Source organism: Eurosta solidaginis, chromosome 2 (assembly GCF_040869045.1).
Source record: "Eurosta solidaginis isolate ZX-2024a chromosome 2, ASM4086904v1, whole genome shotgun sequence".
NCBI lineage: Eukaryota > Metazoa > Arthropoda > Insecta > Diptera > Tephritidae > Eurosta > Eurosta solidaginis.
In genome coordinates this window covers 20,061,751-20,088,554 of record NC_090320.1, presented here as the reverse complement: position 1 = coordinate 20,088,554, position 26,804 = coordinate 20,061,751, and the positions used below count along the sequence as shown (strand labels likewise).

The window sequence follows — 26,804 nt, the reverse complement described above, 5'->3', positions numbered from 1 at the left end:
AAGCGGTTGATATACGGAAATGTAAGCAGTATTTTAACCTTGCAGTATTATCAGTGATCAACTATTCTAAATCTATTGAGATAAAAACAAGTAAGGAAGGCTAAGTTCGGGTGTAACTGAACATTACATACTCAACTGAGAGCTTTGGAGACAAATGTTGGAGTTGAATGTTGACATAATTTACTGTAAAGATATTAAATTTTTTGTTAAAATTTGACTTAAATTTTTTTTTTAAGTGGGCGTGTTCGTCTTCCGATTTTGCTAATTTTTTTTTAGAACACATATAGTAATAGGAGTAACGTTCCTGCCAAATTTCATCTTCAACGACTGCCAAATTACAGCTTGCAAAACTTTTAAATTACCTTCTTTTAAAAGTGGGCGGTGCCACGCCCATTTTCCAAAATTTTACTAGTTTTCTATTCTGCGTGATAAGGTCAACCCACCTATCAAGTTTCACCGTTTTATCCGTCTTTGGTAATGATTATCGTGATTTTTCGGATTTTCGAAATTTTCGATATCGAAAAAGTGGGACGTGATTTATAGTCCGATTTCGTTCATTTTAAATAGCGAGATGTATGAGTGAGATGAGTGCCCAGGAACTTACATACCAAATTTCATTAAGATACCTCAAAATTTGCTCAGGTTATCGTGTTTACGAACAGACGGACGGACGGACGGGCATGGCTAAATGAATTTCTTTTTTTTTTGTCTATATCTATCTCGATTAGTTTATGTCGTTACGGGGTACCGTTATGCAACCAAAACTAATATATTATGTGAGCTCCGCTCAGCTGACTGTAAATATCGGGTTAGTCTCTGAAGAGTGAAAGCCCAGCAGAAGGTGTACCTGCTCACTCAGAAGCCCTCACAATTGTAATATAATGCTATCATACCAAGAATATATTGTCCATCCTGAAAATTGGCTTCGCTTCATTTGAAAAATTGTATTCCCAAGTCTCCGTAACACTCTCTTTAACTTTCTATTCTTCTATATATATCCTTCTGCTTTTCTCCCTCTTTCCCTCTGTCGTACCCTCATTCTCCTACTTAAACCTTCACTTCAACTCCTGCTCTCACTAAAGCTCAACTCCCACTACCAATTTCCACTCACCTGAACTTAACCTACTGTGAAAATTACCCCGCAGATTTGCTAAAATTACGGCTCTCTCTACGAAAAATCCCAGCTATTTGATATAATATTTTCTGTTGAATCGCAATTTTCAGCAAATGCTGTCAAGAAAAAACTCACCATACAAATTGACCTACCCTAAAGTACACATGCCTTAATTTTTATGTGTGTTAGTACGTATTATGCACTAATAGCAAAAACTGTTTTTTTCTTGGCTATAGCACTTCAACACTCTTCGCAGGAAGTTTTTAAGTACATCATCTTGCTGATCTTTGTATTGCAACACACTAAGATCCTCTCATAGATATATGCATACTTTAAGGCGTTCACGCTCCGCAACTCGATTTAGTTTCCTCTTTTTTTTGTGCGTGATTCTCGGTTTTATTATAAGTTGCTTGCTATTTGCCGCTAATGAAAATATTAATTTCTGCATTTATTGCATATTTCTTCTCCAAAGCAGCTGTGGTTGTGTGTACATAACGCAATGACACTGACGATGAGTGTTGCTTGTTTTTAGGCGTACACAATGTTAACTTTTTGTTCACTTTTAGTGCTTCTCTATAAGTTGAAAGTTATGATAGCGCATCATTGGTAAGAAGAATAATTTGTTTAGTATGTTTTTGCTATGGATTCTCTAGTTAATTACTTTTCTTGCTGCTGTTTACTCTTAACAGCATCATATATGCTAGAAATACCACATAACTATTTTTTACTCTAAATATAAATTGCATTGAAATATAGGCAAAATACTTAGTAAAGCGAAGTTAAGGAAATTTTGTATCTGAAGTAATTTATAAAAAAATGCAAGGCGCGATAAACTCCGTAGAGATTTTAGAGCTTCTCTTCCAATTTGCGTCGTTCGCTGATGAGTTTTTACTCAGAAAAACTTTTTTCTTGTTTCTAAATTTTGGATGTTGCCTTACCCTGGGCTTGAACCCAGGTTCTTTGAATGTGGTAGGCGGAGCACACTACCACCAGACCACGGCGGCCGCGAAGTTATTTATTTTCATATTTTTTTAGCATTTTTTTAGAAACAGCTTAAGTTTTAAAAATTATCTGAAATAAAGCAGGAAAAGACAAAAAATTTGTCCTACGTAAAGCAGCGAAAAAAATTGCAGTGGCAATTTTTACCAAAAATTTCGTTTATTACGTTCCGTCCATCCGTCCGTCTGTCCTTAAACACGATAACTTGAGTAAATTTTGAAGTATCTTAATGAAATTTGGTATGTAGATTCCTGGGCACTCATCTCAGATCGCTAAATGAACGAAATCGAACTATAACCACGTCCACTTTTTCGATATAGAAAATTTCGAAAAACCGATAAAAATGCTATAATTTATTACCAAAGATCGTTAAAGCCATGAAACTTGCTAGTGGGTTGACCTTTTGACGCAGAATAGAAAATTAGTAAAATTTTCGACAATGGGCGTGGCACCGCCCACTTTTAAAAGAAGGTAATTTAAAAGTTTTGCAATCTGTAATTTGGCAGTCGTTAAGGATATCATGATGAAATTTGGCAGGAACGTTACTCCTATTACTATATGTGTGCTAAATAAAAATTTACAAAATCGGATGACGAACACGCCCACTTAAAAAAAATGTTAAGTCAAATTTTAACAAAAAATTTAATATCTTTACAGTATATATGTAAGTAAATTATGTCAACATTAATCTCCAGTAATGATTTGGTGCAACAAAATACAAAAATAAAAGAAAATTTCAAAATGGGCGTGGCTCCGCCCTTTTTCATTTAATTTGTCTAGAATATTTTTAGTGTCATAAGTTGAACAAAAATTTACCAATCCTTGTGAAATTGGTAAGGGCATAGCTTCTATGACGGTAACTGTTTTCTGTGAAAATGGGCGAAATCGGTTGAAGTCACACCCAGTTTTTATACACAGTCGACCGTCTGTCCTTCCGCACGGCCCTTAACACGATAACTTGACCAAAAATCGATATATATTTACTAAACTTAGTTCACGTACTTATCTGAATTCACTTTTTCTTGGTAATAAAAATGGGCGAAATCCGACTATGACCACGCTCACTTTTTCGATATCGAAAATTTCGAAAAATTAAAAAAATTCCATAATTCTATACCAAATACGAAAAAAGGGATGAAAAATTGTGATTGGATTGATTTTTTGACGCAAAATATAAGTTTAGAAAAAAACTTTGAAAAATGGGTGTGACACCTACCATATTAAGTAGAAGAAATGAAAGGTTCTGCAGGGCGAAATCAAAAGCCCTTGGAGTCGTGGCAGGAATACTGTTCGTGGTATTACATATACATATAAATAAATTAGCGGTACCCGACAGATGATGTTCTGGGTCATCCTGGTCCACATTTTTGTCGATATCTCGAAAACGTCTTCACATATACAAATTAGGGCTACTCCCTTTTAAAATACTCATTAACACCTTTCATTTGATGCCCATATCGCACAAGCACATTTTACAGTCACCCCTGGTCCACCTTTATGGCGATTTCTCGAAAAAGCGTCCACCTATAGAACTATGGCCCACTCCCTTTTAAAATACTCTTTAATACCTTCCATTTCATACCCATGCCATACAAACACATTCCAGGGGTACCCTAGATTCATTTCCCTACATGGTTATATTCCCTTATTTTGTCCCCAAAGCTCTCAGCTGAGTATGTAATGTTCGATTACACCCGAACTTAGCCTTCCTTACTTGTTAAATCAAGGAATAATTTTTTTATGATCCAATTTTATGGTCGTGAATTGAGAATACAAAATTTAATTTTCCTTTTGACTCCTACGCGATTCGACGCTGTTATGTCTTCTTCAGGGAGTATAATAATTTTATTTAAAACAAAACAGCATAAAACAAATAAAATCAAATAAAAATAAGTAAGCCACTTACATTATTGCATTTAAATAAAAATAAACAGCTGTCGGCTTCTTCGTTCTTTGCTAACGCAAAAACTCCTTCGCCAAAAATATCAAAAACAAAATCAAGTGCGCAGAAAATTATGCAACATTTAATACCACATGGTCAGAAAGAATGACAGCCTAGCTCCTATACAACATGGTAATAAATGTTGCATACTTTTTTGCGCACTTTATTCTTTTTTAGAAAATTTTGGCGATGGAGTTTTAGCGTTACCAAATGTTGGAATTCCGGGGCTGATGTAGTGTTATTAAAATTTTTTTCCAACAATATTAAATAAAATTAACAAGTAAGGACGGGGCTGTCATACCTTTCATAAATGAAGCTGAACAATAATGTGATGAAATTACAAAGTTATAAAATCTGAACCATCAGTTGTATGGAATATAAATTATATAAACAACTTATGTATCTCAAATTTTTTTTTAACAACAATATATGCCTTATATATACCCATTCTGTGAAATTTCAAGTAATAAAATTAGGAGGAAAGGACAAAATCTTTCTTATCCCAAAAATCGGTTGAATATAGGAGATATATGATACAGTGGTTCGATCCGAATCAGACATCTAAATAAATCCGCTTACCGAATTTCATTCATATGTCTCAAAAATTTAGAGACTTGTTTGCGTTCAAACAGAGAGAGATTGACATCGGTAAATCGTCCTGATCATTTGGGTATACTTAATGGTGGGTTCATCTCTTCTCCTTTACACGGTTAGACATCTGAGCCTAAATTTTAAGCCCTTCATCGGTATAAACACTTTTTTAAACATTATTTGAAAAATAAATTTATTTGAAAAAAAGCGTATACTATTCAAAAGGGTTTAAAACAAAACTAAAAAAGTTTCGAAAAATTAAACAATAGAAACTTGTAATCACTTCTGGCTTTGAAACCAAGCTAAAAAGTTTCAAAAACACAAAAATAGAAACTTGTATACACGTCTGGTTTTAAAGCACCAGGGCCCATAGTCGTAGTCAAAATAAAATATGCTTTAAATATAGTTGCAGTTTTTCACATAACTTTCTATGAGCTAACTGTCAAAAAAGCTGAAACTAAATATAAAACCTATTTTATTTTGACTACGACTATGCGCCAAAGAGTTTAAACTTGGTGCCGAAAGTTTAAAAACAAAAAATTTCAGTTGTCAAAAGTGTTGTAAGTCATTGATTCTTTTTCTATTATTCACATAAGTTGTTATATGTTATTTTACACATATGTGATGCCGGAATCCGTGGCACATCGGTTCGAAGCCATGCTACCGAACACTAGTTTTTTTGTCTTTTTTTTCTTTTGATAACTGTAAGTGTCAACTTCTCTAGATTCAAATTAAAGCCCAGATCTGTGCACTCATTTTCTGGAAGACCGGCATAGGCTATAAATGAAACCAAATTTGGTTTGGTCGTGGTACAAAAAATAAGTTCATAGGTTAAGCAATAAGGAGAATCTCCTCAGCAACAACAAACATTTTCAGATGAAATATTACAATATAATCCGATAATTAAAAAAAAAACTTGTTCAGGTGCTGTTGTTTCAGTTAAGGCCTTTCATCTTGAATTCCAACTGTTTCCAACAGTAATCTCAAAAAGGGCTTTTGCACTGTGATGCAGGGCTCGAAAGTTTTACGCGAATTGTGTATAGAAATAAGTTTTATAAAGCTGTGGGCATATTCTGGTAGTGTTTGAATAAATTGTAGTGTTTATGAATATTGAAGTTTATAAGATTACATATTTAAGTATAAGAAAGTATCTTCCGAACTTTTACAGTGTGCAGTTTATGTCGTTGAAGCAATCACTTGGTATACCTAACTTTTCGTTGTTCACTGAGCAAAGAATTTAATATACATTATTATAATATAAATTTCCATGATAAAAAGCATTACATTCACTTTAATATTTAAATATAATAAAGAAACATTACTTACGCATAGAGTAGTACTGAAATATGTTCTATTGTTGCAGTTGTTATGATGTTATTGATTCAAATTTCATTAAATTGCGCTGTAAATAAACAAAAATAGAAAAATATTTAATAAAAACTATTTTTTTTAAGTATTCACTCATCTTACTTAAATCAAAACTTTCTTAGGTCTATTTTTAATTAAATCTAAACTCCAACCTTTCTCATTTCTTTGCAGTTAAACTCTTCAAAGTAATGACCAAGCATTTGATTTCAAAACACACATTTTAACACCATATCTAAACTCTACTTCTACGTAGCAATAATCAGCACTCAAAAGGTTGCCAAAAACTTACGGTAATCAACTATGCAAATAAAAATTTAACAGCAAAGTGGAGCGCTGCCAGGAGCATGTTGGACATTAATGTATTTCAAACAAAACAAAAAAACCACAGTCAACTTAAAAAGTCAACTTTGCATTATTAAGTGAGCAGTTAAGTAATAACTAAAAATAAACGAAAAACTTTAAAATTTTGTCAACTAATGCAATATTCTATGCAGTGTGATGATAGACAAAATTTTCGAAAAGCACTAATTTATGATGACACTTTGAATTAATGTAAAGTTTTTGATTACAAAAAAAATGAAGTTGGTACTAAAATAAAAACATGTAAATTGAAACTGTTACTCTAAAAATTAGAATGTAAATATTGATTAAGCTCGAAAAGGTTGTGATGATCATCTAAGATGTGTATCAATAAGACTAATAAAATGACAGAACCAAATGTGTACACAGTTCTATTTTTCTATGACTATGACAAATTTATGCATACACTTTAGGTATTTCTTTCTACCTCTAGCATTCATTTAATTGGTTGTCAAATGTTTTTTCGGGAGCCCCACAATCTTCTGTATTCACATACATGAGGTATGTTCAAAAAGTATCGCGAATTTTGAATTCTTGCGGGTTACGTATATTCGAATTTTTGTGGCGCTATGTTGTAGAGACATCACCGTGCGTTTACCCCCCCCCCCCCCCCCGCCACCCCAAATAACACCTGCTATTCCAGTAATACGTTTGTACTTGAAGCTGTATCAGACTTGGACGTCATAAAGTGTATATCAAAAATTAAATCGAATGCTACTGGTGTGGATGGGATTCCCATAAGATTTATAAAAATGGTGTTACCATTCATCATTGGAGCCGTAACTCATATTGTGAATCATTGCATTACTTCGTCTTGCTTCCCTAATCAATGGAAGATTGCATCAGTTCGACCCATTGTAAAGAAGAAGTATGCCGACACTCCTTCTGAGTTCCGTCCTATTAGTATACTACCTGCCCTGTCCAAAGCATTTGAGGCATTAATAGCCGAACAAATCTCAACCCACGTGCAGAGATATCACTTCTGTCACCTTTACAGTCTGGATTTAGTGCTAATCATGGATGTGCAACAGCTATGCTTAAGATCCTCGACGATATTCGTAGTCACTTCGATGAAAACTTACTAACGTTGCTGTGTCTGCTTGACTTTTCCAAGGCATTTAACTCAGTTGACCACGATTTGCTCTGCGCTAAGCTGAAGTCCTACTTTGGTTTTAGTTACAATTAATTAGCGTCAATTAAAAGTTATTTAGCCAACCGATACCAACGGGTAATTATGGGGTCCCAAATGTCACGATTTAGTGCAGTAGTCTGCGGTGTGCCTCAGGGGTCAATTCTAGGGCCGTTGCTGTTTAGCTTATTTAGCAACGACATTTTTACAGTCTGTAAATTTGTTACTATGCACGCTTATGCAGACAATGTTCAGCTTTACCTTTCTAGTCGTATTGATGACGTGGATGATCTCTGTTCTAAACTTAACGCTGACATCTCAGTAATTTTCCATTGGGCTAATCACAACGGGCTCCGTCTTAACGGAAATAAAACTTACGTCTTACCTATATCAAAGAAAAAGTTGGCTGAGACGGGTATCCCACCGATTTGTATTGGTACCGACCAAATTAAACTGTTGAGTAAAATTACAAACCTTGGCTTTGTAGTCAACTCCAGTTTGACTTGTGTTGACCACATTAACCAGGCTATAGGAAGGGTGTATGGCGCACTGCGAAATCTGAGGCTATTGGCGATGTTTACTCCTCATAACATCCGCTATAAATTGGCTATCCAATTAATTTTACCTTATTTGACATCTTCCGAGTTGATATACAATAAGCTAGACTCGCACTCGGCTCATCGGTTTAGACGTGGCCTTTAACCATATAATACGCTATGTGTATGGGCTTTCGAAGTTCGACCACATATCCCGTTGGAAATCTAGCCTTCTGGGATGTCAAATATCCGACTATCTCAAAGCCAGGAGCTGCATTTTCATTTTCCGACTCATGCTAACTCAGGCGCCCCAATATATTTATAATAAGCTTTCTTTCACAAGACTCGCTCGTTCAAACGACCTTATAGTACCCACATTTAAATCTGTTGCGTCGACTAGACTATTCTTCGTGAACACTATACGTATCTGGAATTCTATTCCCAATGCTATAAGGAATAGTATAAGTAGGAGCAACTATAAGAATGTTATCTATAACTATTTTTCTGATATTAGTATGTAGACTGGCCGTGTATTTGATCACGATACTAGAATAAATTACAAATTACAAATTAGGTTTTATGGATAGGCTTACAATATATATATATATATATATATATATCTGTTTATATCAGTATCATGTAACTGTTTATTTTCTTTTTGTACTACTACTTATAGCTATCTTTCCTTTCATGTTGTACCATAAAAGACCTCAAATCTTATTGTACTAATAATTTTGATCATTAAATAAATACATACATACATCTAACTTATGCCGACAAGCTCGGCCATTTTGTTCACTTAATTGTTGACAGCTGCTTTGCTTGCACGTGTTGTGGCTCGTCTTCGATTTTTACCTATTCAAAAAAAATGAATCAAAGAACCTGTATCAAATTTTGTGTGAAAAACGAAATTAAGTGCGCGGATGCATTCCGAATGTTGACAGTGGCATACGGACAAGCTACCTTGGACCGAAGCAACGTTTATCGGTGGTACAAAATGTTCTCAGAAGGCCGAGAAGATGTGAACGACGAAGAGCGTGCCCAACGACCACTTCAACAACGGGCGAAAAAATTGTTGAAGTGAAGAAAATGGTATTGGACAATCGTCGAATCACCGTTAGAGAAGTTGCTGAGGACCTAGACATATTAATTGCCTCGTGCCATTAGATTTTTATTAGTGATTTGGGCATGAGACGGGTCGCCGCGAAATTCGTACCAAAAGTGCTCAATTTCGACGCGACTTTTTGGCCAAAAACAACACACTAATGATGCCGCAGCCACCATATACCCCAGATCTGGCCCCCGGTGACTTTTTCTTGTTCCCCAAACTGAAGACGCCCATGAAAGGATGACGCTACGCTACGATTGACGAGATAAAGACGGCATCGGAGGAGGAACTAAACAAGATAAAAAAAAATAATTTTTTGAAGTGCTTCGAAGATTGGAAACGCCGTTGACACAAGTGTATAATATTTGATGGGGATTACTTTGAAGGGGACAAAATAGATTTTCATGAATAAATAAATAATTTTTGAAAAAACACAAAATTCGCGATACTTTTTGAACACATTAGGCTTTTTAAACGGTTTTATTTAACTTGACTTGACAGGCAGACCGCACGGCCGCATGCACGGCCGTTGTGAAAGAATTTTGTAATTGAAATTTAAGTAACTTCCCGATAAGCTACAAGCTTGAAACTTGGAATATAGTTCAGAACCCGATGACAATGCAATAATAAGAAAAAAATCACGGCTAGGTGGCGCAAGGATCGAGATATTCGCAAAAATCGTATTTGTGGTCCGATTTGGCTCATATTTGGAACACATAATATATACAAGAATAGAAATCGACCTATGAAAAAAATCGCCGCTAGGTGGCGCATGGATCGAGATATTCACAAACATCATATTTGTGGCCCGATTTGGCTCATATTTGGAACACATAATACATACAAGAATAGAAAGCGACCTATCAAAAAACCGCCGCTAGGTGGCGCAAGGATCGACATATTCACAAAAATCGTATTTGTGGTCCGATTTGGTCCATATTTGGAACACATATGATGCCCGATTTGGCTCATATTTGGAACAAATATAGCATACAGTCCAGTAGAAGTGACATCAAAATATTTTGGAGTTGGAAGAGGGACAAGCATACATGGCGCAGAGTCGAGTAAAGTCTTTGGAAGGATTATGTATTGAGGACTTAGGTTGTAACAAATTGTCATAATGAGTCACTGAATGAACTAAATAGAATGAGAAATAATAGGCAATTAAGTAAAGACTAAAAACTTGAAAATATAATAATTAAAAAAAATTTTTTAAGTTAAACGGTTTTATTGAAAACAATACTTATGTGAAGTAATAATAATACGAAAAGCTAGAAAATAATTAGGTAGGTCCTAGGTACTAGTCATCACACTCCTTATCAATCTAGGGCGTTGATCAGACAGTTAAATAAAAGCGTTGGACGCGTCATATTTCTATTGATAGTCATAAGTAAAACCATCTGAACCTTAATCAGGTTATGCTACGTCTCACGTTTTTAGAAATTTCACGCGGTATCCCAGTTTCTAATCAGGGTAAATTGAATATTGAACCGGCTTAAAGGCGTCAACAAGAAGCAAATCTACCGCACTTTAAATAATATCACTTCTTTTTCCAATGCCTTCCAAACAGGGTAGCTGCCGAAAAAGGCGGAAACTGTACTACCCCGCAGGAGTCAAGCCTTAATTCTATAGTACAAACCATCTGTTGGACAACAAAGGTATGTCCCTATTCCCCCACAAAATAGGCAAACTTCTAAACAAATCTGGGACAGTTATCACCTTCTTTCTTAAGTATAGCTTTTAATGATTTTTTGGGCTACACAGAGAAAATAAGAAAGCCAATTCAAGCAAGTAACGAGCAACTTGATTTGTGGGCCTTTTAAGGTAGTAATAGAAGAGGTTTCATAGGAGAACTATGATTTGCCAATGAAGACAAATCCCAGGTAATTAGTTATTTAAACGATTTGGGGCGACTAATCTCCAAAGGGAAAACATATATAGTGTTAATATTAGAGCTGCGATACTTGCTACGAGTGTCGTGAGTGAAATGAGGGCAGCTTAACTCCCAGCTTTAATAACAATCTTTGTTAGTATCGCAAGGCCAACAAATATGCAAACGCGCTCACAAATCGCGTTTGTCAGTTCAGGGTTGCTAACCTCGTCAAAAAGTAAGGCGGTTCGGGTCAGCGGTTTGAACCACTTAGGAAAAACGTGTAACGGCTCATAAATGGCTCCGACGGTTCAGTTCAAGCGCTTCAACTCTCTTATGCTAAAGTACCTGTGAATTTTATATTTTTATAGATACTAGTTTTCACATTCCACAAGATTATTTAGAAACATGTCTCACCATAATAAAAAGTTGTCCCACTATAATATTTTGCCAACTTTTGACAAAAGCCCTACATATAACCATAATTCATGAACATGAAGTTAGCGATACCCTTCGGCGTATCTAACAACTACTAGGTCGGTATTTTGCCGAACATTAGTCGCTAATTATTGGCAAAGAGAAAAAGTGTATCGCTCATTTCGAAGTCTTTTTGGGTGCTTCGCTGAGATTACATGAAGTTAGCGAAGCTGTAAAATCTGACGTACTTTCGCTGATCGCAATGTGACTTAGCTGGTATTTTTGCGCTTATTTGTCCCTAATCATCTGCGAAAAGGAAATTTTCGTCACTATTTTTTGTGCTTGTTTAGACACGTGAACTTAGCGAGTCACACTCGTGAAAGATTCCCTACACTCTACTAATCAAATTGTCACCGAGCTGATATTTTGCCGCTTATTATTTGCTTAAAGAAATTTGTATTCTTTTTTCTTGGCCTTATTAAAAAATAACAAAGTATCCCCGTGAAACAGCGTGGTAGTGAACTAATTGAAATACGACTTAGTGACTATTTTGCCGCTAGTTAGGCTCGAATTAGTTGCGAAGAGAAAAACAGTTTTTCGCTTCTTTTTTTTTACTTTTTTTTTTCAACCTTATATGAACAAATCGGAATACCCTTCTTTAACAGTTTTATAGTAAACTGATCAAACTGCAGCTTAGTGAATATTTTATGGCTTAATAGGTGCGGAAAGAAAAAGTGTGTCGCTCTTTATTCTAATGTAACCAAGTGAGTTAGATGAAGCTCTAGAGCATGATTGTTACTTTCTCTTTCTTTTCTTTCTTTCTGACTTTGTGAGTTATGCCATATTCATTTAAGAATACTTAAAAACTTAAAAAGTTATATTTTTGCGTGTTTCTTTACTAACCCAAGCACAAAGCTACTACTGCCAGTAGCTTATAATTTCATTAGAAGCTTTTTCTCAAAAAATCTAATCAGCACATCAAACATTGAAGCTGATAAAATTAAAATTCGTATGCATAGATGTCATAAATCTGTAATACTTTTATGAATAAAGCGAAAAAGACGTACGCTTAATTTTTTTTTACCAAAAGGCATATAAACTTTTTAATCAAACCGGATCTACAGCATACACTCATGTTAATAATTGCATATATTTAGGCGCACAACAGCATAGCAACTAACAAACAAACATATTAACTTTGCTTATTGTTGCCTTAAAACACCAAAGAGCTTTGTTGGCGTCTGAGAGACAGATTTACAAGATGAAAGATGATTACATACATACAAATATATATATTTACATATTTACATATACATTTTTCATAGACACAGTTAATGCGAAAGAAAGCTTTCTTGAGAAAGAGCTAAACATAAAGCTGATTATTATTGCCATTATCAGCCAAAAGATCTACTGGCTCATTCTCCGCAAACTCTCAGTTTTGTGAGTGCAAAATTGAAAAAAATAAACGTGCGAGTTTTGAATATTTTTTGATATTTTAAAGTTCATTTATACTTGTGAAATGGACTGTCAAAGTGGCCAAGCTTAAAGTATAAACTTATAGATTTGACAGGTAAATCTCTGAAATTCGTTTCCACGGTTGTGACCGGATTGCCATTGTGACATTAGTAACAATCGATATAAAAAAACACATTACAGGACATAGTTAACATTCTTCGCTTTATTTATATAAAAGTTTAATAATATTTGACCAAAATCAAGTAATTTTTCTATGTTATTTGGTGTATTTCAAGCCAGGAGAAATACGGAGTAAACGCCCACTTCATTCTCGAGCTTATATGAAAATTGGACATCGGGATGAGCATCAAGCTCTAAAAATTATTTAAAAACTTATAAATAAAATTATTTAATTCAATAAACTTATAAAATGAAACTTTTTCGGTCTTTTAATGCCGCTAGTAGAAATTATCAGTCATTGTTGCATTTTTGAGCACTGAAATAGACAAAAAAGTTTCAGTTAGTTATTTATTCACTGGCCTTAGATATAAATTACCTACCGCAAACTATTCTTATGTGGCATGTTTTTCAAAATCGAAATGTCTTTATTATGAATTTTTGACACTTCTGTTTTACTTTTTTTCGTAGAAGGCTGGTGGTTTCTCCTTTGCATCTTACTTGAGGAGTGTATAATATTATCTTCATGTGCGGATTTTGTCTTCCGTGGAGCTCTTATTTTACTACTTTTCTGTGCAGCTGAGTTGAATAATAAATTTCCCATGAAATAGTGCTCGCACTCTGTGCCAACTGCGCACTCAGAACAGCTGAGAGAGTTGAAAAAAACGATGTTGGGTTTTTGTTTCGACCAAGTATATTGGTGCACTTTCATGGTACCTACGAAAGTAGGTATTTCTTTAGGGAGTTTCGAATCGACAATTTCGATATCATCTTTTGTCACGACGTCAAGGTATATATTTTTGACTCGATCATCAGCTTGTTTTTTCAATCCATAAATAAATAATGATAAATGTATAGTTTTCACCGTGTGCATTTTTGGCAAGTAAATATCCAAAATTTTACCCACGTGAGCTATGATGGCTCATGTATTGTGTCTAAGCGACTCTGACAAAGTAGCAAATCCTTGAGAATGAGCAGATGTATAAAGCATTCATGTATGAAGTGTACACTGAGCTCTGCTTGCCCCAAAATGCACTGAATGAACTTCGGTTCCATATTTACAAGTATAATTTTCACTGAAGTCGAAGAGTACGATTAATCTTCACATGAAGCATTCGCAATCAGTTTTTCCAGGTAAGATTTTTGGTGTACACGTCGATATTCCTGACCTATGAACTTTTCCATTTCTTCCTTGAAAATTTTAATTGCTCTTTCTATAGTACAAGTAATCTTCTTTTTAGCTGTTAACTTTACAGAAATAGGATTTTTGGTCTTCTCATTGATTCGATCTTCTGTGGACGTTTGCCACTTTTCATAGCTAATTTCTTGTACATGCTGGCCGATCTCACAACTGTACTGAACTTCCTGCTTTTGGCATGCACAACAGGTTCTTCGGAGACAATCTTCAGACCTATTATCGCACCAATATTGCCTAACACTTTCTCCAGTGAATTTTCGCGCATGACATTTGCATTAAATAAAGCAACAATCAAAATTGAAAAATTTTCATGAATCAAACAAGCACAAGTGTCACGATTTGAAGCTTTAGGTGCAACGCAATATGGTGGTCGAAGTTTAGCGAATGTTGAATAGCTCAAACGATGAGAATTTTCCTTAGAAAATATATATAAAATATATTTCTGCCTTTATCATCAAAAAGACTATAATTTCAATTGATATTAACACTGAGTTATACATCAAAACCTCACGAAATTGTGACATTTTCCTCAAAAATAGACAACCTGCCACGGTTGTGACATTTCAGTGAATAACTGTACATTACAAAAATGCAATTCAAGCTAAAAGATTTTCCGACCGTTTTGAAGGTTGTGTTAGCGAACGTGTTGAAAAACACGTAAATTGCAGTACACACAATGTACCCTTTCCGAGTGGCAAGTGCCACGGTTGTGACGTGCATTTTCGAAACATACCGTTTGGTTTTCGATTATATATAAAAAAAGACCGGTGTGAGTAAGAACGCTATATTAACAAAAAAAAAACGTTCAGTGACGCCTGCTGATTGAAACTGACCCATGCATGGTGCAGGCAAGCTCGCACTGTAGTAATACTCGCATAAACAATTGGACAACATTATTTCTTTCAAACCTAATCGACACTTTTCAAAGTAGAGTTGGGAATCGAGAAATGAATACCAGCAACTCAGAAATGTGAAATATTTATCAGTGAATAACGTATTTAATATAAATAAAAACTAGTATTCCCATTATTAGCGATTTCAGTCTGAACCAAATTAAATCATTCAAGAATTGAAGTTGGCGACATGCCACGGTTGTGACATTCGTATGGTATTGCCAATGAAAACTTGATAAAATTTTATTATGATGCAACAATTTAGCCTAAACTATTTGAAGAAAGTCACTTTTCAACATTTAGCGTCCATAGTTCATTGATAATGCTTAATGAGTATTAGAAATCGCCACCAAGCGACACAAAACTGAGAGTTTGCGGAGAATCGCCCACATAGAAGCAAACGAAAAACAGCGTTTATATATATTAAAATATATATATACATACATACAGATTTAAGCATGTGTGTATACATTCTTCTACATACATACATTTTGCCTACGAGATGTGTTATGTCGCCGCCGGAAGCGTATATATTTTATTATTTGAAGCATATGCAAATATCTATGTTAGCTTGAATATTGAAATATGTCAAACATATGTTTACATCAAGTGAATGACATATTTTAAATTTTCTCTGTGTGCACACACATACTACATCTCTGACATATAAGCCTAATCCAGGGATGCACCTTAACGTTAAGCTAATCGTTTATCAAAAAATTTCCACCGTTTCCGTTGAAACACTTCGAAATATTATCGATAAAGAAATTATCAAGATAAATTGTATCTCGTTTTTAACCGAAACGAAAAGCTTTCGTTAACGTTAAAAACGTTAACAAAAACGTGATACTTTATGTTTGAATTGTGCTGGCAATGCTATAGCCATGGTGAAGCAGTAAGGTGGCAACAACGAGCGCACATACACACACAAACTCTATGTAATTTGTTTGTGTAATTCGTTGGTGGTAATGTCAAAAATACTCTGAGAAATGTTCGTACTGTCAAAATTCATGAGAAAAGTTGCAATCAGCTTGGCTAATGCTTACACCTTTAATGACTCCGCCATCAATCAGCTTTGCCAGCATAGTTTGAAATTAATAATCAACATAAACGATTTGATTTCGTTTTGATATGGCAGAAAACGAAACGAAATCATTTCGTTAATTTGACGATCTTAACGTTAATAAACGAAACGAAATGACTTCGTTCCGTTTATTAACGTTGATTATCGTAACGAAATGATATCGTTTCGTTGGTTAAGCATGCCTGGCCTAATCTAATCTGTCACGCATATACCAGCAATTTACGCAGCAGCTACAAAAGAATAAAACCCACACGCTCTCCTGTCATTAGCCACACACTGCTTGTATGTGGGGTTTCTTTTTCTTCATCGCTTAATATTTTCTGTTATATTTTTTGTGGATTTCTTTCTCCCACATAAAAGTGCTATTTCATGCATATTATATTTGGTTTATGTTTCATCAAAAATTACACACAAAATATGACAGTCGTGTACACCGCAAATCATTTACCTGCTGTTTTCATTATTTAGACACAGACTTTCAGGATAAGATAACTATCATAGAATGCAAACAGCAGTGTCGGAAAAGTTTGGACCCTTTTCCGGGCAATCAAATACACCTAAGGAGGCCAAGTTACCGTTCAGCTATTTTTCCCTAAACTGAGATCTCTCCCTTCCTTTGCAGCCTAATATTTGCGTAACCTGGGTAAGTCAACACAGAGTTAAGCTATTGTTTCTACTGCTTTGGTTATGGCTAATATTTCCGCTTGGAAAACGAAAAAGTAATCTGGCAGCTTGTAGGATCTGTTTATCAGCACAGTATACCGCAGACCCTACTCCTTTCACTACTTTGGAACCATCTGTGTACACATGTATCGCCTCGTCCGCCATTTGCGCTCCCCTGCGCCAACCGTCCACCTCTATTGTGGCCTTAAGATCTCTCTCGAAGCGCAGATAGATACTATTAAGGCCTTATGGTCGGCGCTCAAGCTGCCCCGAGGCACTGAGCCTGGTTGCAGTTGTTAACGCTATGTTCTTTGCTACTTGGTCTACAGGTTGAATGTGCAGAAAGAATGGCGTACAGTGCAGCCGTCGGGGTTGTTTTCAGGGCTCCCGTAATGCTAAGCATTGGCTGTCTGTATAAACAAGAACTCCGTAGTACAGAAAACGTTTGCGTTGACTTTTGACCGTTTTTTGCCGAAGAGGGTTTTAGATTATTTTTCCTTGTAAAGTGTGCATGCGAAATTTGTGTGAATTTGAACTGGCACTTTGTTAGGGTAAAATTTATTGGGGCTTACAAAACTGTATACTCAAAAAATTTCAGGGAACTACAAATGAAAAATTTGAAATTTGGGTTAAATTTTGCTTTCAAGCATTTTTAAAGTTTTCAGGCTTAAATAAAAAAAACATAAAATTTTCAGAAACAATATTTTGTGCATTAATATTGTGTGGTGTATGCCTAAACGAAAAAGGAAACTCGTTTTTGAAATGTACGGGACAGCAAAAATTTTCCAGATGAGTCAGGTGAAATTTCAGCGAAATCAATAATATCTAAGAAAAAAATACAAACTCGTTTTTGGTTTATTCCACAAAAAAATAAACTAAAAAAACTAAGTTGCTGTGGGGATCACGTACGAAATTCAGTTTTTAAATTATCATTTTCTCTTATTTTATTGATGCTATGGTTACCCAAATTCATGTTAATTAACTCACGATTCCTTATATTACCCAAAATGTGCATATTTAAGGTACAGGCTGAGTCTATTTCCAGAAATGAACATTATGAAAATTTTCAACTAATAAATATTCAAGAAAAAAAAATTGCTAAGGAAACTTGGGTTGGTGTTATAATGGCTTTTTAAATTCTTTTAAATTTATTTATTAAAATTTTTTTTTCCAAAAACATTTTTATACCAGTTTCTTTGTTTTATGTCAATTTATTACATGCCAATTTTGTACACATTTTTTTTAAATTAAATTTTTATACTAATTTTTTGTACCCCAATTTGGTATATTTATTATTTATATTGTGAGGAATATTGGCAACACTAAGGGATACTATCATCTCTAAGCCGATGCTAAGCAGTCACATTTATCTACATAAACAAATCAATCATTATGTCTACACATATGTACATACAGCAGCGGAGAGATACTCACAAAAATATGCAATCATCAGCGAAGTAGTTCCCACACATACACATGCATATATCTGAGATACTCACAAAAGTATACAATCATCGCGCATATTGCTATGCGAGAAGCTATAAACGTGCATCTGTAGTTTATAGCTGGTGAGTTTATAGCTGGTAAACAAGTAGTAAATTCTAGAAGGAGAAACGCGTAGAAATATGCAAACGAGGAAACCGAAGAGTATAAAAGCAGCACCAGCTGAGGCATAATCAGTTTGATTTAAGCACGCTATTGGTTGCAAAGTATAAGTGTTATTGTGAAGTAGTGTAATAAAGATCATTTTTCATTATTGAATATTGGAGTTATTTATTCAACAGTTTAGCGATACGAACGTTAGCAGAAGATTTGGAACAAGCGAAATTTCTCTAAATTCGTTACAATATTATTAAGTTCGTTAATTTTAAACTCGAATTTAGTTTTATGGTAATTATATTGTATTTATAAAACGGACGATGTGCTATAAAAGACTCCGTCTTACTGTCACAACCACTTTGTTCAACTAATAAATTTGAATTTGAATTTGAATTCTATCCAGCATATAGGTGATATATGTAAAATATATGAAAAATTAAAACTTATCAAGAGAGTAATTCGCAAATCGACGAAATATTACGATTTTTCATAGAATGCTTGGGTATTAAAAATAATTTGACTTTTTAATTTTTTTCCATACCACCTTTCGTTTTATACCATTTTTATGTACAAATTTTTTTATACTAATTTTAAATTCTTCATCTTTATTACATTGAGGTGTGATATATGGAAAAAATATTGGCATTGCGAATTAATAAGAAGATAAATTTGTAATTCGGCGAAGATTAAGTATTTTTCATTGAATGCTCGATATTAAACTTAATGTAAATTTTTTTATTTTTTTATACCAATTATTTATACCAATTATTTATACCAAATTTTTTAATGTATTTTTTTACCGATTGGTGATACTTATTTTAAATTATTCTTCTTTAATACATTGAGGTGTGATATATAATAAATATATTGGCATTGAGAATTAATAAGGAGAGCAATTCACAAATCAGCGGAAATTTACGATTTTCCATGGAATGCTCGAATAGTAGAGGCTTACTCATTGCCGTCGTTTATGTTACTCATATTTATTTTAAAATTAGATATTTTTCGCAGGTTTTTGTCTTGTTTTCTATCCCTTCATATTTGACAGACAATTTACGCGCTGTTGTATTTAACTTCCGGCTGTGTTGTTATGCGCTGCGCCTTTTTTATGACAAATTTCACCTCAAAGGAGCATCAAAATTTCTTTTCATTTTTTAGCCTTCAAAATTGGGACGTTTGTTTGAATGTAGCTTTTCATAAAAGTAACGCTTTCACGCTGAGTCGTTTAGTTCTTCAGCTTTTCAGAATAGGTAGGTTTTCCCTTACCTCAAAAAAAAAAAAAAACTCATATGCGCGTTTGTGGGGATTCCCTTTCATTGGCTTTTGCTTTCTTGTTAAACATGTTGTCACGTGTTGGCATCATTGCTACACGTAGTGGGATTATTTATTTCGTTTATTATATCAAAATAATTTATACCTGTAAGCGACTGCAGGGAGTACAATTTCATTTCCGAATTAAAAACACTATGGGTACTAAAACAGATTGGAATGGAAATCTGAGAAATTGCAGGGTGACAAAGATATATATGTTGCCTTCACCACTTAAGTATAGAAGTACCTCTCCTTTTGATAATGCAAGTGAAAAATCTTCATCTTGAAACATTTTCATTTTTCCTCGAGCAGTTTCTTCAACAACTATCGAAAATGTTCCATTTCGTTAGCATAGCTGCCAAGGCCATGCTTAATACCGAATCTTATAGCGCGAGCAATAGCGAGGAAGACCTGGAGTTCTTTTTTGGGCCACCACTTCTCTGGACCGGGGTTAGGTTCAACACCTTCCCGGAGGGTGAGAGAATGGAGCAATCTGGCTACTATGATCTGCTCTGAGGATAAAAATGTGTGGAAGGAATGCTTTGAATAAGAACAGAAGAGGCGAAGTGAAAAAGCGATGTCACGACGTTCGAATTGTGGTTTGACGGGATCACACTACCAAGTCCCCAATTGTTATCCTACGTCTGCAAGCCAACAGGAGAGGAGGTTGACTTTTTCTTTCTATGAACACCAGAGGACATACGCTCCCTGCCCCTGCTATTACATAAAATTCGTGGTTGCTTACACACGACCTGCATGTGGTCAGAAACATTGTAGGGTATCCGCAGAATTTCGAAGTGGTCTTTCTTTTACAGATTCCGGTGTCGTAAGCCCGTTCCGGCCTGTAGATTAGGTGGCAGTTGCAACAAATATATATGTTTTTGAGCTTGGAGACCAGCTTACAGCTTTCGTGGTAAAGAAAATTTTCAAATGCCAAAGGAAGATATAGAAAGAAGCAAGGAGATATCGGCACAGATAAGTGGACACAAATTGCATCCAACAAGACTTTGCTGCAAAACTGAATGAAGCACTACGGTCTAGCCAAGCCATGCTTGATAGCGGAGGAAAGCCCAATGGCGAAATTATCTGTTAGATTATGGAACTAGGCTTCTCTTGAAGTTTCTTCTTAACGTGTTTCATCTCTAAGAATAACAAGCACGAGCCGTGCCCGTGCGCATCTTGCGCAACAAATATAAAAGCGCATATCAAATATCAACAGAAACAAGCTGCTCTATCAATGAAACATCTATAAACTTACATGCGCTTGCGTTGCCATCTGGCGAATGTTGGCAACTGCCGGTAATGCAGTGTTAGTTCTCATCAAATATTCACCATAGTGCCATAGCACAAATAGATTTCTATGTGTGCTCACAATCGTTTATTTTTAGCAAATTATTTTAATAAAACATAGCTAAACAAAAGCACTACGACTAATAATGCCCAAAGCTCGCTAATAGCACGAATCCCCATCTTTACAACCAAAACTTTATTTATAGATTTGGATTCCAAATAAGAGCGAAAAAGGGACCTGTACATAAAAACAGCAATTAGAAATATTATATAAGATTGTAGCTTTACAAAAACCTCCCTGAGTGGGACTAAGTGTGCTTACATGCAGTCTTACCTTATAAGGAGCTTTATTTTATGCCATAGCCAAATAAGTCTAAACTGGCCGTGACTCCAAAAATATCTACACTCCACTAAACAGTAGCTCACTCCCATGAGCACACTTACTTCCAGCATAACAATCCAACTGACATGAGAGATAAATATGTCAGCATGGTCAAACCAACTTACAAAACCGAGCATCCAACCAAATTAGCCACTACTTGATTGTCAAGCATATCAACACCCATCACAACTAACCAACTAACGATTAAATAAAAGGGCTTAGATTGCAGTAAGCTAGTAACTAATTATGCTTAGCGCTCATAGCTCCTCAGGGCAATCCGCTTGTAGAGGTGCAGCAAAGTTCGATTCAATCAAGCATCAAAAGCGTCAGGAAAATGCTGCTGGTTTGCTTATAAATAAATATGTAAGAAAAAATAAAATTTTGTGAAAACCTTCTACGTCATTTACTTTGTCAAAACTATTAATTTTATTCAAAGCTTAAGCCACCGCTAATTTGTGGTGGTGTGAAAATTAGTTGGCAATCTTGTTTGACGTTGTCAAAACAAAATGTTGCCGGAAGTGAAAAATAAGCGCTTAATACATACATATGTTTATAATTATGTATATTTAAGTTATAAAAGGAAAACCCTGCAGGAATTTTGTAGGCAACTAATAATTATACGACGAACTTTAAATTAGTTTCAGATGCATAACTTTTACTAAATTGTTTGTTTTTTGAACACAACAAATTTTTGTCCACAATTAATCACAATAAACTAGTTTATATTTAACCACCGTGTAGCGAGTTTAGAACAAATTCGTTTTTAGTTCGTTATTTTTATTTGATGACTAGCATCTTGCACTCTCCTGGAGTTGCCTTCGCATTGTGAGCCATATAACAGGATGCCAGGATAATGCCTGCTTATTTTTCCGCTCGACGACCACCAATGCCAGGTCCTCAGTAGCGTAATGTTATACATACAGCAGTATAGCTGTTTCCTTACCATATTTGCCATTATCATCCTGACTTCATATTGTTCCTATGTACCGCCAAATTAGCGCGCGCTTAGCCCAGATCAGCCCCAAGTCAAACGAACCGTCCTCAAGAGTTAGAACGCTCGACGCCACTTTACTTTATTGGATGTTTATCTGTAAGATTCGCAGAACCATTGGACTGTTTGTTCCCCTCCACTACAGTCGTGACGTCTAAAGTCCTCCCCTTGCCCTCTAAGTTTAAGGCTTTCGAGCTCCTACTCAACCTCGTCCGATTCTAGGTGTGTTGGAGGTTCTTCTGTAGGACTCTTAGCATCATTTGGCTGCTCGTCCCCCTCTAACACCTTCCTCGTGGCGTCTACGTACTCCTCCTGCCCCTAGTTCTAATATTTATGAGGTCCCTTTCCACCTCGTCCTCTTCTAGCGTGATAGGATTGTTATCCTTGGGATTTCTTTTCACGAACCGTAGATTAACTCTGCCTGTGCCCCAAGACATTTTCTCAAGCTGACTTCCTTTCGAAGGTCTAAATGCATTAAGTACCTTTCAATCCTGTGCCGGTATATTGGGTTCTGACTTTGCAGAAGGCGCATTATAATTTTGGACTTGATCACGCATGGGATTCATACCTTGATTTTTGGTATGATGGGGATCTGCGCTCTATCGTGCTATGGTTTTTGGGGGTTTGAACCACTTTAGCTACAGCATCATCTTTAGCATTACGTTAAAAAGCTACCTTTTTACAGAGACTGCTTCGCCACTTCACTCATCTTCTTCAGAATAGCCGGGGTCTTAGTGTTACCTCCATTTGGGGAAGCCGGAGTCTAAATGTTACTTTCCTTTGGCTTATTTCCCTCTTTGCACGCAGCTTTTCACATTGTTGCTTTCGAGGTAGTTAGTTAGGGTCCCTCTCTCCTGCAGCTTTATACGTATTTATACCGCCATTACGGCTAGACTGCCTTACGGCACTGCGTCCGGGTCCTTTGAAATGCACAATATTATAATTATGCTGGTATTCTGCAGATTTTTGTCTAGAAATCATATTCCAAGCTTTTTAACATAGTATGTTATACATATAAATTCAGAAATGTGTTGCTGATGATGATTTCGGGATGCACGCGATTCCCAGCACCACATTAGAATTTTTTTGATAGGTTTGACTCAATCAGTTTCAAATCAGAAAAAGATTTCGTACTGACCTGCGTAATTTGTTCCCTCGATTTAAAGACCTGTAACAAGGTGCCTATGAAAAGAAATGGAACCAGACTGACAACTAAAATAAGTATAGTCAGTTGAGTTTCCTACAGGGATTTTTAGTAATGTTTATTAATGTGTATTTTTGTCCTAAACTTAACTATTCTACTAAACTTTGCTTAAAAATGTCTGAGCTGTTGGTAGCATCGAAATATGGTTCATAGGGAAAAATCAATTAATTTAATCTAAATAAATTTCCTTTCACAAAGAAAATATGCGACATTCAATCGGTTTTCAAATTATTGGTCTATTGCCAGTCTCTGTCAAAAACTTTCGTGTTTTTTTTGTTGTCTGTTTTAGCACTTATTTCCAACTCAAATTGCCATTAACATTCGACTGCCTGAAAGTATGCTTTTAATTTTGTATTTTCGATTATTACAACTAAAATACATTTGTGAGAGCGAGACAGCGAGTGTGAGAAAGAAAATTTGTGAAATGAGACTGTAATTTTACAAATGACTGCCAAACCACAAGTTACAAGGCAATTAAAATTTCAGTTTATTATTGTTGAATGGTCTTCAACTGTCTGGTTGCGCTGCTAACATATTTGCCCCTAGAGCGCTATGAAGTGATTGAAGTAAAAGACAGTGGCATGAAAAACATGTTTGCGAACAAATGTGAAAAATTGTACCTAATTTACATTTTGACGCCTGAGTGAATAATTTTTTCTTTTCGGTCTGAGATACGAAATAAAACTTATTTCGTAATTCTTTTTCATCTCTACCCCGAGACATATTAATTACATATACGACTTAAAAAGGGGAGTTCTGAGATAAGTGCGTTCCTCAAAGAAATTCTCCAAAATAGTGCATTCTCAAAGTTCGTAGTAAGGGTGTTTCTTTTTTGAGGTTTTAAATTGTTGACCAATCGGTCGAGGGAAAAGCCTTTCCTTTGTTCTTCTCACTTCCTTCATGAAATATTTCACATGTGATTGAAATTTTCTCCTAACTGTACCCATCTATTAGTGTTTTCTTAGTACATATTGTTTTGAATTTGTCATTGCATACATAGCGGCGCCTCGACCTTTATCATTGGAATTTTTGCCCCTATTTTTTTTTCTAGTTGCAACAATTACATGAAATAGTATTTACAATATTGTTCAGTAGTTCAACTGCCAATAGAATACTAAAAGCAAAGAAAATTTAAAAGCATAGAAGCAATTGTATGGCAACTAACTAATTGTTGTTTTTATGTTTAAACGAAAAAGGAGCTACATTTAGGGTTATATACAAGGATGCAAACAAATTGCATGAAAGAAGAACAATTATTGCAATGAGAGTTCAAACAGGACGGCTGTAGGGAGGTAGTTTAGGGTATCTACTAAGGCTGTGAACTGCATCCGGATTTTTCAACTATCCGGATAAACCGGATATTCGAATAACCGGATAGCTAAGCAAAAAACCCGGCTATCCGGATATCCGGATTCATAAATGGGAAATCATTGGAGAGATGAAAGGCTAGCATTTTCTTCCTGTAATCGGCACAGAAAATGATAGCCACTCCTGTTGAGTATAAAACCAAGAACAAGAGAATTTTAGTACTCCTTTCCTTAACTGTCCACCCCTAAAAAATGGGGTTTTTATACTTTCAAAAATAAGTCAAATATCACCCAGACAACAATTTTATTTATAACATGATAAGTAGCGAAAAGAAAATAATAAAAGCATCATTCCAATTCTGTGAGTAATTGAATAATTAGTTTGTATTCCTAATAAAATTAGTGTAATCGACTCATACAATGCTCTGCAACTTCATCAAGTGTCCTACCTAAATATCAGAGACAATGCAGCCTTGTTTCGCGACGTTGTTTGGCATATATTTAAATTACTACCATATACCCGTGGCCTGTTCCGCACGAAGAAAATACAACATAAGATTATTTCGATATACGCCGATGAGGTACTGAAAATAGTTTCGAGACAGTGTAAATAATAGTCGTGAAATAGTCCCGAAAATATTCCAAAACAAAAGCACACACAATCTCGAAATAGTCCCGAGATAAACGCGCAACGATCCATAGAAATAGAGAGATATGCTGGATTTTTCAAAACGGTAAGGTCCAGTACTCTCCTGAAACATTTTCTAAGAATTCATTCATAAATTGTCTTGAAATAGAAATCCTTACGATGTGACTCTGGAACAGCCTCGAAACGGCTCCGAAAACGTCCCGAGAACTGCCCCTAATAAATTTCGAACCATATGCAGATAATACCGAAATAGTCACAAAATGGTCGCGACGGTATTAATACAACGAAAAACAACTAAGAAACTGATCCGATACAGACTCGAGAAGATCTGCATCACAATCCCTAACCTGTCCCGAAATAGTTCTGAAAAATTTGAAATAGCCCCCGAAAAGGTCTCTCAAACAATCCCGCAATGACCCCCAAATAGTTCTGCAGTAATCTGAAAATAGGACCGAAGCCATTCCAAACGGAATTCCAAAACTATTCCGAAATAGTCCTGAGGTAGTCCAGAAACGATTCCGAACATTCATCCAAACTGGCCCAAAGAGTCTCGAATGTAACCAAAAAATCATTCCGAAATTGTCCCGAAATGGCCCCGATACGATTCCAAAAACAGTCCGGCATCCCAAAAGGGTTCAAAAAATTTCAAATAGTCGCCTAGAGATCCAGAAAAAGCCCAAACGACGACAAATATACAAACACAAATTGTATACTTCCGTGTAGCTAAGGTTAGGTTGGGTGTTAGCTTCCCTGATAGGGGAAACTCACTTGGACAACATGACATTCCGTTGTGATACCACATATAATAAACTAAACTAACGGTGACGTAGATATAACTACTTAGAGAATCGTTGGGTAGCAACGATAAAGTTCCGAATGATCCCGATATCGACCTTGGATAGGTCCTCGGGAGATCCAAGTGAGTCACGACCGAAATACTTTCGCCTAGTTCTGGCAAAAGCTGGGCAATCAAGCATAAAGTGATTTGGTGATTCCACCTCATCATCCTCAATACAGCTGCAGCAGGATGGAGTTTTCAATATATTGAGACGTACCGCATGGATACCCATGGGACAGTGCCCTGTCAAAACCCCAATGACCATTGATAGGTGAGCCTTAGTGAACCCAATTATTTCAGCAGACCTCCTGCATTCCACTTTCGGCCAG

At 35.6% G+C, this 26,804-nt stretch overlaps 1 protein-coding gene across 39 annotated transcripts in view; it reads right to left on the bottom strand.

The window, feature by feature from the left end:
• Lar (tyrosine-protein phosphatase Lar) overlaps positions 1-26,804 on the bottom strand; it is a 1,659,242-nt gene that overhangs the window by 780,347 nt on the left and 852,091 nt on the right. For all 39 annotated transcript variants that reach the window (XM_067764572.1, XM_067764575.1, XM_067764574.1 and 36 more), the window contains one exon: positions 5,973-6,048. The gene's annotated coding sequence lies outside the window, so the exon portion shown is untranslated. The remainder of the gene's footprint in view (positions 1-5,972; positions 6,049-26,804) is intronic.